Raw genomic sequence first — 12,382 nt, 5'->3', positions numbered from 1 at the left:
GAACCGCAATGCTCCCGTTAGTTTAGCAGGGGTTTGACTCTCATTAGAGATGTCTCCTAGCAACCCAACTGATAAACAATGCCGCAGCGCTAGTATATGTGCTACAGGTGTACAATTATCAAAATATATGATAATGTTTTATACTCCAGTTTCTGCAAGTGTTTGTTAAACAAGCTTTAATATCATGTAATGTGGAAACAAACTCATTTATCGATATTACTTAATAAAGTGAATGTTTATCACTTTCTTTGGATACCTCCCTGAGTGTCCACATGTTTGTGTGACATCATGCCATTGCATCTCGGCGAAATCAGAGTTGAGAATTTCTGCACGAGCCTACAAGTTGTAATTCTGACTTAAAGATGCATTCCATTGAACTTTCCTAGTAGGAAGTTGTAAAAAACGATTTTTCGAGATGAATGGATCGCAGCACTACATTTTCAAAACTTTATCCGACACTGAATGCTCCATCAGCCTAATTTACACTTAGAAAACTCCTGATATTGCTATAACAATGCAAAAAGCAATTACCAATTTACTTGAAGTAAAATTCAGTCCTCCTTTCCTGTTTAATAAATTAATCAATCAATCACACGGTCATGCAGAACATCTCAGGTTTTTAAATCCATAAGGATCTATTTCTCAACAGCAATACCAGCAGTTATGACAGCCGACTCGTCAGACAGCTTGATCTTATGCTTTTAGCTCTCGAATCACTTAAACCCACCAAGAACAAATAAATCAATCTGATTGGCTGATGAATCTGACAATCTGACTTTAGTTGCTCATTCATTTGCATTGTTGAGGGATTCTGAAGAAATTTTGAAGGCCCGATGGGGTGGAGCACAAACTCACGTGCTGCTTCTGGCATGCGATTTGTGAAACAGTTGTCACACTTTTCTTGTAAGAATCAAAGAATACATTCTAACTGGATAAACTTTTTGTTTTTCTCTATTTGTTTGGAGATTAATTAAAAGTGGAAAGTGATAAAAAAATTCATAGGCAAAAAGGTGATTGAGAATGAAAGGATGAAAAATATTTATTTATTTGGCATGTTAGGCCAGCAGAGAAGGCTTTGGGGGCCCTGAGAATTCGCCACTGTGATACAGTATTATTATTATTACTTTGAGGATTATTACTTTGAGGATTTTCTGTATACAATAGTAATATATTTCTGTCTTATTTAATTTACTTTCACCATGAGCTTATATTCTGACACTGCAGTATACTGTTCACCATGTTGGAAAATGCTGTATTTTATGTATGCAGCATTGGCAACATTCTTTATAGTATTGTAACTGTAGACATACAAGGCACGCCGGCCCCTCAGCACACTAGAGCAGAAGGGGGGAAAAAAATAGCTGAAAGCGCTGAAACTTTGCTTAGTGCAGAACAATCTGGAATAATGTTAAACATTGTAACAGTTAAATAATTGTGACACCTGCGCTAAAAACACTCTATACGCTGCGCAACGAATGAAAAAAAGAACGCAGGAGTCTCGATGTGTGTTTTTGAGACCTGAAGTTCTTTTTAACTTTTGACTAAAAACGTGCCGGTCCTGTGAGACACTGAAGAAATAGCAAGATGCAGTGGAGCAGGCATGGACGTTCGTCCAGGGCATTTACATAAGCAAACAATGGAAAAACAGAGCAGACACAGGCAAAAGACATGTTCGGTATGAACAGCCCCTAACTCATTCATTCGCGCACATCTGTGAGTGAGAGTGCATGGGCGAAACAATTGTGGAAGTTCAGTATATTTTTTTCATAAATTACAAACCTGAACTAAAAGTCCTACTTGAAAAATGGACCCAATCCGGTGGACCTCTAACATGAACAGCTCTGAGAGCACTGACAACAGTGTATTCGCGCATGACAATAGAAGAACATGGGACATGCCACCCCTTAAGCGGTATTTGCTGAGCATTCCTACTGGGGCGGGGCCCCCCGATGTCCGGGGCCCCACGCAATTGCGTTGTGGTTAAACCGATACTGATAGCGCTCATGCACCAATCGCCTGTGTATGCACGCACAGTTATTTGAAGTTTACTTTGACAGGCTCACGTTCGACTGTATGCAGACACTGAGTGTTCCCATCAAAATGGAAGTATACCTAGGGCTTAAGCCTAAACGCAAATGTTGAGTGTCTGTGCTCAGGACACGTGACGCAAATCTCTTCATCAGCAGAGTGCTCGGGCACCAAACGCACGCGGCCCAATTTTTCTAAAGCCGGGCATATACGGTGAGAGTTCTGACACTCAGGAGGTCGTGAGCCCCTGTAGTTTATCTGATAATCAGATGCAGTGGTACACAATATGAATTAACGAAATAAAATTCCGAAGCAATCCCACAAAGTTTTGCGCTAGTTATCATTAGACATAAAGCCAGAGGAGGACATTGATTTCATTCCTTGTAGCTTGTGATTTAGTGATAAAAAAAAGACTGGCATGGCCAGGGGCTGCATTAGCTGAAAACTCAACTGCCGATTTATTTGTGGATAATTATTACAAATGCTGTCCTACATTTGACAGATTCAGGTTTCAAAGGGAGTCTCTGGGATTTTATGACTGCATACATCAATCATAACGACAGTGTATTGCTGCCAGTTACTGCATGACAATAAAGTGCACACAATGAACAAGATTAAAAAGTGCGCAAAATTTGCACACCGTTTCTGACAGTTACTTGGATTTAATCTAAGTGCAAATGACGTTTAGTGCAGAATTCTGAGTTATTTTAGTTGAGTAGGCTATTATACAGCTTTAGATGTAGGCTACATCTTCCCATCTGTGTCACTGCTTGCATGTTGATAGCAGACATCCTGAAGAGGTCTTGTCCATGTAAATACGCTGCTGAACATAGCAAAGTTAAAAAATCTTGTTTTAGCACTGCGGTTGATTGACATGCAGAACTTTCATCCTTGGTTTAACCAGACACGCCTTGGGGAGTTGAACAATATCTCTAACAGCATGTATTCTGTAATCTGTAGTGGTATTCTGCAACCCGATGGCAGCTAACTAAACATTGCCAAATGATAATACATCTCTGGTGGATATCTCTTTGCTCAAAAATAGCGAGCACAAAACTGGTTAAACTAGTGGTATTATATTTTCTTGTTCACAGGCACAAGACGCTGCAGCGTTGCTATGTTTATCACTTGTCAATCATCGCAATGTGGAAATAACTCCTGTATTCAGTACACACATGGAATGAAAATATAGGGGATTCACTCCTGCATTTAAATGCAGTTGTCACACCTAAAACATTATAGTGTTTGCATGGCCAAAGTTGCCTTTTATTTTTGTGTAATTACAGGAACAATTTTTGAAAGTATGTCACTTTTACAGTTTCTTATTAGAGGTACCCTGGACTTGGACTGTGAATAATGTAGTTATCCTCTAATGCTTTAAGAGGGAACATACAGGAGCACAAGCGGTGTTTCAGGTACTTCAAAAACCCTGTCCAATTAAACCAGTGTGTCACAATGGTTACATTTTACAAAATGTTCTGCTTTTGTCGTAATTATGGTGTTCAGTTTTGAAAATATATACTTGGATTAGATTCTTGAAACATCAGTAAATCTGGTAAAGGTAAAATAACTTCATAACAGTATATAAGGTTCCTGGCATATAATAGAAGTTATTAAAATTTTTCCTAGTCTACCAACATTTAAACTTGAAAGATGCTTGATTTTCCATATAATCCCCCAGTGTGTCTATAGCCAGATAATTGTATTTGAATTACACAAACTTCTTTGTTTGAGAGCTTCCTCTCAACAGGGAACAAGTGACCTGATTCTAAAATACTCCAGGTTGCCCCATTTTTTACTCTTAACAATTTTTTTAAATCTCAAATGACTTGCAGTGAGTCTCTGGCCTTCTCTTTTAGTGAAGTTACTGAGTAATATTACTGAAGATAAATTCATTTAAGAAACAGAAAATGTAAAAATATTAAGTTGGTGTTGTGAAGTCACAAACTGGCAAACTCATTAATTTGAATTTGGGTATGTCTGGGGCAAGGCCACATAACGGCCCAGGTGGCACTGGCCCAACCAATCAAAACAACTGGAATACACATATAGGTTGCAAATAAAAAACAAAATGCATTTTGTATCATGCCAACTAGCTCACATATCATGATAATCATATTCCTGTTATAGGAATGACATTTAGATGGCATGACATTTCTGTAGTTTGGCTTGTGGGGTATAACATTCAATACAAAACACTAACATAGCCAGAGACAGTAATATAGGGTGACCAAACGTCCTCTTTTAGGGATTTCTAAACTGCCTAAATGTTTTGGATTTGCCTTCGTTTTTATATTGACGTGCTCTAGTCATCATACATTACCTGTTTGAGTATATGCCATTAAAAGCCATTTTTACCAAGTGAATCAGTTTAATTTTACCCATTTACGTGGCCTCTCTTTCTCTCTTTGCACACGTGCATGAGAGAGCTAGACATGCAATTTGACATGTCTCTTAATTAATGTACACTGTTTTGCGCTGTTTGTTTTTGCACTATTGTCTTTGTTTGCAGCTAAGCTGCGATTGATTTGACAATACGAATGTGCAATTATTTGTCTTGCTAATACAGCACCATAAGGAGTGCTCCCAACCAAGTGAAATGACCTTGAATGGGAAGAAGCCGTTTTTAACAAAAACTTATGTAAAAACGCACTATTTTCCATACTATGGAACCATTTTACCCATTTTATTTTGTTCGTCCACTTTTATAAAAGTAATATTCCTAAACTTTGCAAAAAGAACACCTGTTTAACCAGACTCGTGCCTGCTACATAAAGCATATTGTAATTTTGACAATGTCAAATAGTATTTATTGGGGAGAAAAAAAAAAAAAAAAGATCTAAATCTGTCCACTCCGTCCAGTGACAGAAAAAGCTAATTTGTATTGCAAAATTTGTGTGTGATCTGGCACTTGTCAGTAGCACACACAAAAAAGTAAGAAAATGCAATTACCAGAACACAAAATGATGCTGAGGGGAGAAACACGCCATCTAATTTTACATACTATTTAAAATAAATAGTTTTAAAAACTATTTAAAACTACTACACAAAGCACAAAACATTAGCCAAAGGAGAGTTTGTCAGCTAAATTAAAAATGTAATCTTCAGGGAAGTAGAATACACCTGGGCACAACAGGAGGACTTAAAGTGTGTAATACTGTAATATATATATATATATATATATATATATATATATATATATATATATATATATATATATATATATATATGTATTTTTTGGTAACATAGTTTCATAAGAATTCGATTTTTTTTTTATCTAATCTTTAATCTGATATTATTTAATCGAATTTCATTCTATGGCCATTTCTTTTTTTCAACACATCCCTATGACCTATTCAGGTAAATTACTCACAATAAACTTAATTATTGTTTAAAGGTGCAATATGTAGCCTAACATTTTTCATTTAATATGCGCCTTTTTTTGCGAATGTGTGAACAGCAATGGGTTTCAATGGGGATTTGTTTTTCCTTGAGGTCCTGAGTGTAACTATTTTGTGTAAACAGTGTATTATAGGAACTGAGGTTGAAATGTCAAAATTCCCCCAAAAATACACGCCTTTGGCAAATTTATGCCTTTGGCACACAGCCAAAATGATATATAGGCCTATATAAAAAAGTCCATAAGGTCGCTCAAGGGTTACATGAACGAATATGGACTCATAACGGCTTAGGAAAGGGCTTCATATTATTCACAATGAAGTTAGACAGTAGGCACAGAATAGAGCTCCATCCTGTTCTGCCACTGGGTTATTTGCAGATAGCCTACTGTCAAAAAATCTTTTACTGTTTTGATAAATAATTATTCTATATGATTCAAGTGTTCTAATGAATATTCAACATTAATAATTGAATTCGGAAGCTTAAGCCCCTATTGTCCCAAGCGCCACATTAGGAAGGACTGTTGTCACCAAACTGTCATGATAGATTGTATTTCTAGTCTGACCACTAGGTGTCAGTCGTAGGATACTCACCTATAAGTTAGAAGTTTTTCATTCTGGTCTGCAGCAGCAGGAAGAGACTTTTGATCGTTTCCCAATGGACTTATAGTTGAAAGCTAGAACATGCAACTTTACTTGAATGATACGGAGCCCCCGAAGTGACCTGTGCAAAAAAAAAATCTAAGAGAATTTCGCGTGCGCACGAGAAACTATCGCGTGCGCACGAGAAACTTTCGCGTGCGCACGAGAACTATCGCGTGCGCACGAGATACTTCGCGTGCGCACGAGAAACTTTCGCGTCGCGCACGAAACTTCAGCGTGCGCACGAGAAACTATCGCGTCGCGCACGAGAACTATGGCGTCGCGCACGAGATACTTTCGCGTGCGCACGAGATACTTCGCGTGCGCACGAGAAACTATCGCGTGCGCACGAGAACTTCAGCGTCGCACGAGAAACTTTCGGCGTCGCGACGAGTCTCAGCGTCGCGCACGAGAACTATCGCGTGCGCACGAGATACTTCAGCGTGCGCACGCGTTACAGTTTCGGTGTGTGTATAGCTCTTTTCCGATTGCGTCATTGCCATCATTCATTTACTCAAAGATACTGAGAGCATGGATGCGCATGAATTTATAGAGATATATTTTAAACTTGGCCTTCAATACAAAGACATTACTGTCTATGACATTTGTAATACTGTCATGGCTGAGACACGCTTTGATCTGCCAAAGGACACTAATCAAGCAATAGACTTGTACTTGTACTTGCATTTAACACGAGAACTACCGGAATTATATAACTACTAGAATGGCCATAGTGGTCATTCTGACCGTTAGACTGTACCAAATGTCATGTCATATTTACATTCGAAACTTCTATTGAGGTTTTAGAATGAAGCTTCTAATGTCTGTCGTCATATTTTATATCGTCATCACCCTAAAAATGTATTGAATAAAATAGAATAATATGGATCAAATGGAGCGCCAAGCTGACATGAGATAGTCCTACATAATACGATCTTTTTTTGTAATATATAATAGTGCTAGACTATACACATACATAGGCCTATATATATTATATATTAGCTGCTAGACTGCCCGGAAGGTGCGTGCCTCGCTTTGTGTACAGCAAGTTTTTTTCCACCACAGTGAAAAGGGTTTTGAAAGTCTAAACGCCAACAAACATGGATTGAGGCGGAATATTTCGTTAGATAAAAACATGTTGTGAATTTTGGAAATTATTACATCTATCCTTTTTCAAAACATGTTGACTTTTGGACTTTACAACGCTCTGGAGTTATTGGAAATTGGAAACAATACTATGCAGCCGCCACTGGAATCAAAATCCATGAATAAATGAATCTGTTATATTAATAATAAACACCAGGACACGAAATTTTAATTCTAATGAATGTGAAAATGTATTAGTTCATCGACAACCACAGAACTTGCTATTGTAGCTGATTACAGATACAAATTTGATTATTTATATTAAATTATTCTCCTAAAATGGGGGCCCCCTTTTTTTGTTCAAGTGAGCCCACTTTTAGGAGAATTCGTTCATAATGATTTTACAGCATAATAGCCTATTTTCATTATAGTTTTACAGCATGATATTTTTGCTCACAGTAAAACAAATATTGCTTTCTAAATCAGTTTTCCCACAGTTTAGCGAATGTTCATATTCTTTATTAACTGTTTTGGCCATTTTGGGTTTGGCCTATATGTGATTCATACATGTCTAAGGTTTTTACTATGCATTGAAATACACATTGGTGATGTTTTTATAAGCTATTGCATTGATTTGTTTTTATTTTACAAAGAAAATAATAGAATATAAATAATCAAATTTGTATCAATCAGCTACAATAGCAAGTTCTGTGGTTGTCGATGAACTAATACATTTTCACATTCATTAGAATTAAAATTTCGTGTCCTGGTGTTTATTATTAATATAACAGATTCATTTATTCATGGATTTTGATTCCAGTGAAAAAACTTGCTGTACACAAAGCGAGGCACGCACCTTCCTCCGGGGCAGTCTAGCAGCTAATATATAATATATATAGGCCTATGTTTGTGTATAGTCTAGCACTATTATATATTACAAAAAAAGATCGTATTATGTAGGACTATCTGCGTTCAGCTTGGCGCTCCATTTGATCCATATTATTCTATTTTATTCAATACATTTTTAGGGTGATGACGATATAAAATATGACGACAGACATTAGAAGCTTCATTCTAAAACCTCAATAGAAGTTTCGAATGTAAATATGACATGACATTTGGTACAGTCTAACGGTCAGAATGACCACTATGGCCATTCTAGTAGGCTAGTTATATAATTCCGGTAGTTCTCGTGTTAAATGCAAGTACAAGTACAAGTCTATTGCTTGATTAGTGTCCTTTGGCAGATCAAAGCGTGTCTCAGCCATGACAGTATTACAAATGTCATAGACAGTAATGTCTTTGTATTGAAGGCCAAGTTTAAAATATATCTCTATAAATTCATGCGCATCCATGCTCTCAGTATCTTTGAGTAAATGAATGATGGCAATGACGCAATCGGAAAAGAGCTATACACACCGGAAACTGTAACGCTGCGTCATGCGCTGAAGTATCTCGTCGACGCGATAGTTCTCGTGCGCGCTGAAGTATCTCGTGCGCACGCGATAGTTTCGTCGTGCGCGAAAGTTCTCGTGCGCGCGATAGTTCTCGTGCGTCGCGAAAGTATCTCGTGCGCGACGCCATAGTTTCTCGTCGCACGCGAAAGTATCTCGTGCGCACGCGAAAGTATCTCGTGCGCACGCCATAGTTTCGTCGCGCGCGATAGTTTCTCGTGCGACGCGAAGTTTCTCGTCGCGACGCGATAGTTTCTCGTGCGCACGCGAAGTATCTCGTGCGCACGCGATAGTTTCTCGTGCGCACGCGAAAGTTTCTCGTGCGCACGCGATAGTTTCTCGTGCGCACGCGAAATTCTCTTAGATTTTTTTTTTTGCACAGGTCACTTCGGGGGCTCCGTAGAATGATCCGTTTTGGAATATATGACAAAAAAGTGAGGGAGAGGTTACTGCAAGAGACAGAGCTTACCTTAACTGAAGCGGTAGGAATAGGCAACGCCAGTGATTTGGCTCTTCAGCATGACAAGATGTTCAGCGAGACCATAAGAAATGTTCAATTGCAAGAGATGAGGTGAAAGGCTTCTGCCAAAACAGTGCCTGGCCTAAGGCAAAGTCTGTCCTAAGTGCAGAGAACAGAATAATTTTGCCAAACAATGCTTTTCCAAGGGCAGAAAAATCTGATGTGAATGTATGTATGTGTGCTCCATACAGTGGAAGAAACAGATCTCAGTGACGCATTCTTTATAGGCATGATGGAGCAGGTTGAAAATAAAGCCACACATTAAACTGAGAATAGTACAGCATGAAGCCTACACAATGGACAACACATTGAGACACAAGAGGCATGTCAACTTAACATAAAACTAGAAACACATTCTGTTTCTATTACCAGGTGACCATGACTCAGTGTTGGGTGGCAAGGCATGTGAAGGCTTAAGTCATAATAAAAGGGTATCATTAATAACACAGAGGCAAAGAGTAGTGCAGATAATATAGTGAAGCAGTTCCCTGACATCTTTGGTGTTCCATCATTCACCTACAATATACAGTTGAAAGAAGACGCATAGCCAGTAGTCCAAGCTCCCAGGCGGGTTCCAGCTCCACTTCATGACAAACTTAAGCAAGAGCTAGAAAGAATATCACTTGGGTCATAGAGAAATTTGAAAAGCTTACAGAGAGGTTGAATTCTATGGAGTGCGTGGGAAAAAACAAATGGTGATCTACTTGTGTATGGACCCAAAGGACTTAAACTCAAATATCAAGATGGAACATTATCTGATTCCAACGAGAGAAGAAATTATAAGCGAGATGGCAGGTGAAAGGTTTTATTTTTACAAGATTGAATGCATCCCAGGGCTTTTGGCAGCTGAAACTACATGAGGATAACACACAGTACAGTACGTTTGACACACATTAAGGCCGATACTCCTCCTTAAGGTTGCCTTTTGGAATTTCTTCAGTTTCTGGGATTGGTTGCACCAGCTATACGTAAGTTACAACTTAGCCTAGTTGTGGCGTAAATGGGCACTAAGTCACAATTTACACACTACTAATATATAAGTGTTGCACCATTAAGCTTAGTTAGGATGTAACCCTACATATAATTTAAATATTTACGGAAGTCTCTGACCAGGATTAATGAATGGAATAAAAAAGTACACTGATATTTATGACATCAATGAGCTCATGTTTTGTATGTTTTTGTAATCCTTTCCAGATAAATTACTATGTTGACATTTACACTCATTTACATTTATGAGAGAGAAAATAAATCCTTAATTTTAAGTGGCTCTTTAGCATGAAACCGGTCAAACGGTGCAGTTTTCAGGGTGTGTCACCCGGTGTCAAGTTTCAACACATTCAAAATATATATAGGATATTAAAATGAATAAATGTCTATTTCTCCAGCCTGTTGTATTAGTATTTATTTATCACCCCATATTTCTTTTAGATACAGTTCCTATATATTTTTATTTACACAGGGCAAATATACTATTTATTAAATCTACTTTTATTACATATAATTGGGATATCATTTATTACAGCTGACAGTTATGTGAAAAAACAAAGTTTGAACATCAACTGTAACAAGATAAAACCATAAAATTCATGGCTTTTTAAAACATCTGTGTCAAATTTGAAGGCCACTTATTGGATCAATACAGGCAAACATCATATTATGCGACTATGCATTACTTTACGGAGAGCTTACGACTAGTTACGTCTTGCCTTAAGAACAGGTGGTGCAACTAAATTAAGCACTAATTGAAGGTTACTGGCCCGGTGCGAATTCTCGAAAAGTTCTGCGCATTTCCACCGCAGAAAAGGCTGTTCCGGGGCCAAAAAAGTGGTTTGACACCGGCATCTAAAGCTTGCTGGTCTCTACACAAGAACTGATTATGTCAGGGGGTGGAGGGTGGGATAATGTTTCGTCACCATTGCAAAATTTTCACAATCCACAACAGTAGCTACCGTCTGCAGCAAGGAGTACTTCTTCGATCTATAACAACGTTAAAAACCTTAACAAAATTATCAGACATCAAAAGTGTTCAGGTTTCACAACAAAACGAGTGCTCTACTTGCTATATGGTATTTACAAAGATCTGAGATAAACTAGAGAGATCGCAAAGGAAAAATAAATACTCTATGAGAATAAAGATACAGCACGAAATGATGCATGCCACCTTCAATCAGACAACTGACCAAATCATAAACAAATTGAAAAACACTTAAGGGAGCACAAGGACCATAAGGTGGACATAATCAAAAGCGAAGTTATTATATTTGCCAACTTTGTTTGCTTTCTTTACACTGTTGTCATCTTATTTTGTGCATTGTTTTGTTCTGTAAGGGGATTTTTGACCAGCTACTCAATAACTTCAAGTGGACTGACAACCATGTACATGAATGGGGATGACTTAAGAGCCTGTACAGACATATTTGGATCCAACTAAGATAACAAAGATTTCAAAAAGATCCAAAGATGGATTGGGTGCAGTGCTATTACAGGCAGAGGGAGAGAACTGGAGGCCATTTGCTTACGCGCCAAGAACGATGACTCCATCTGAGTGTCGTTACAAGCCATTGATAGCCATCATTAAAAAGAACTTGAGTGAAATGTCTCCAAAAATGAAATGGTTGAAGCTTCAGTGATATGATTTTGAAATTATTTTTACACCAGGAAAGTTTATTGTGCTGGCTGATGCCCTGTCCAGGGCTACAATGCAGAATGAAGGACAAAATGATAGTTTCAATGAAGCTGATGTGAATCTCTATGTGAATATGGTTGCTGCAGCTCTTCCAATCACAGACACAAAGTCCAAGCAGATTGCAGTGGAAACCGCAAAAGACAAAAGTCTACACAAATAGTTATCATACATTTGAATGAGGGCTGGCCTAGAGGTCCACAGTACTACAACATAAGAACAGATTTAAGTGTTGTTAATGGAATTCTACTGTGGCAGAACAAAATTATTATTCCTCAATCAGTGCAATGGGATATGCTGAAAAGACTGCAAGAGTAGAAAATGTAAAATAAGGGCCAGAACTGCTATTTATTGGTCAGAAATAAATGCAGAAATTGACAGGATGGTGTCAACCTGTGAGACATGTAAAGTATCAGGCTAAGCAGCCAAAGGAGCCCATGATCATCACGAAACCACCAGATAAACCATGGCAGAAAGTTTGGACTGATCTGCTCTTCCTGGATGGAAAGAATTATCTGCTTGTCATAGATTATCTATCCAACTATCCAGAGATGGCACTGCTTCCCAA

The sequence above is a fragment of the Xyrauchen texanus genome, chromosome 3, assembly GCF_025860055.1.
Source record: "Xyrauchen texanus isolate HMW12.3.18 chromosome 3, RBS_HiC_50CHRs, whole genome shotgun sequence".
Taxonomy (NCBI): Eukaryota; Metazoa; Chordata; class Actinopteri; order Cypriniformes; family Catostomidae; genus Xyrauchen; species Xyrauchen texanus.
Note: the sequence above shows the minus strand (reverse complement) of the source record.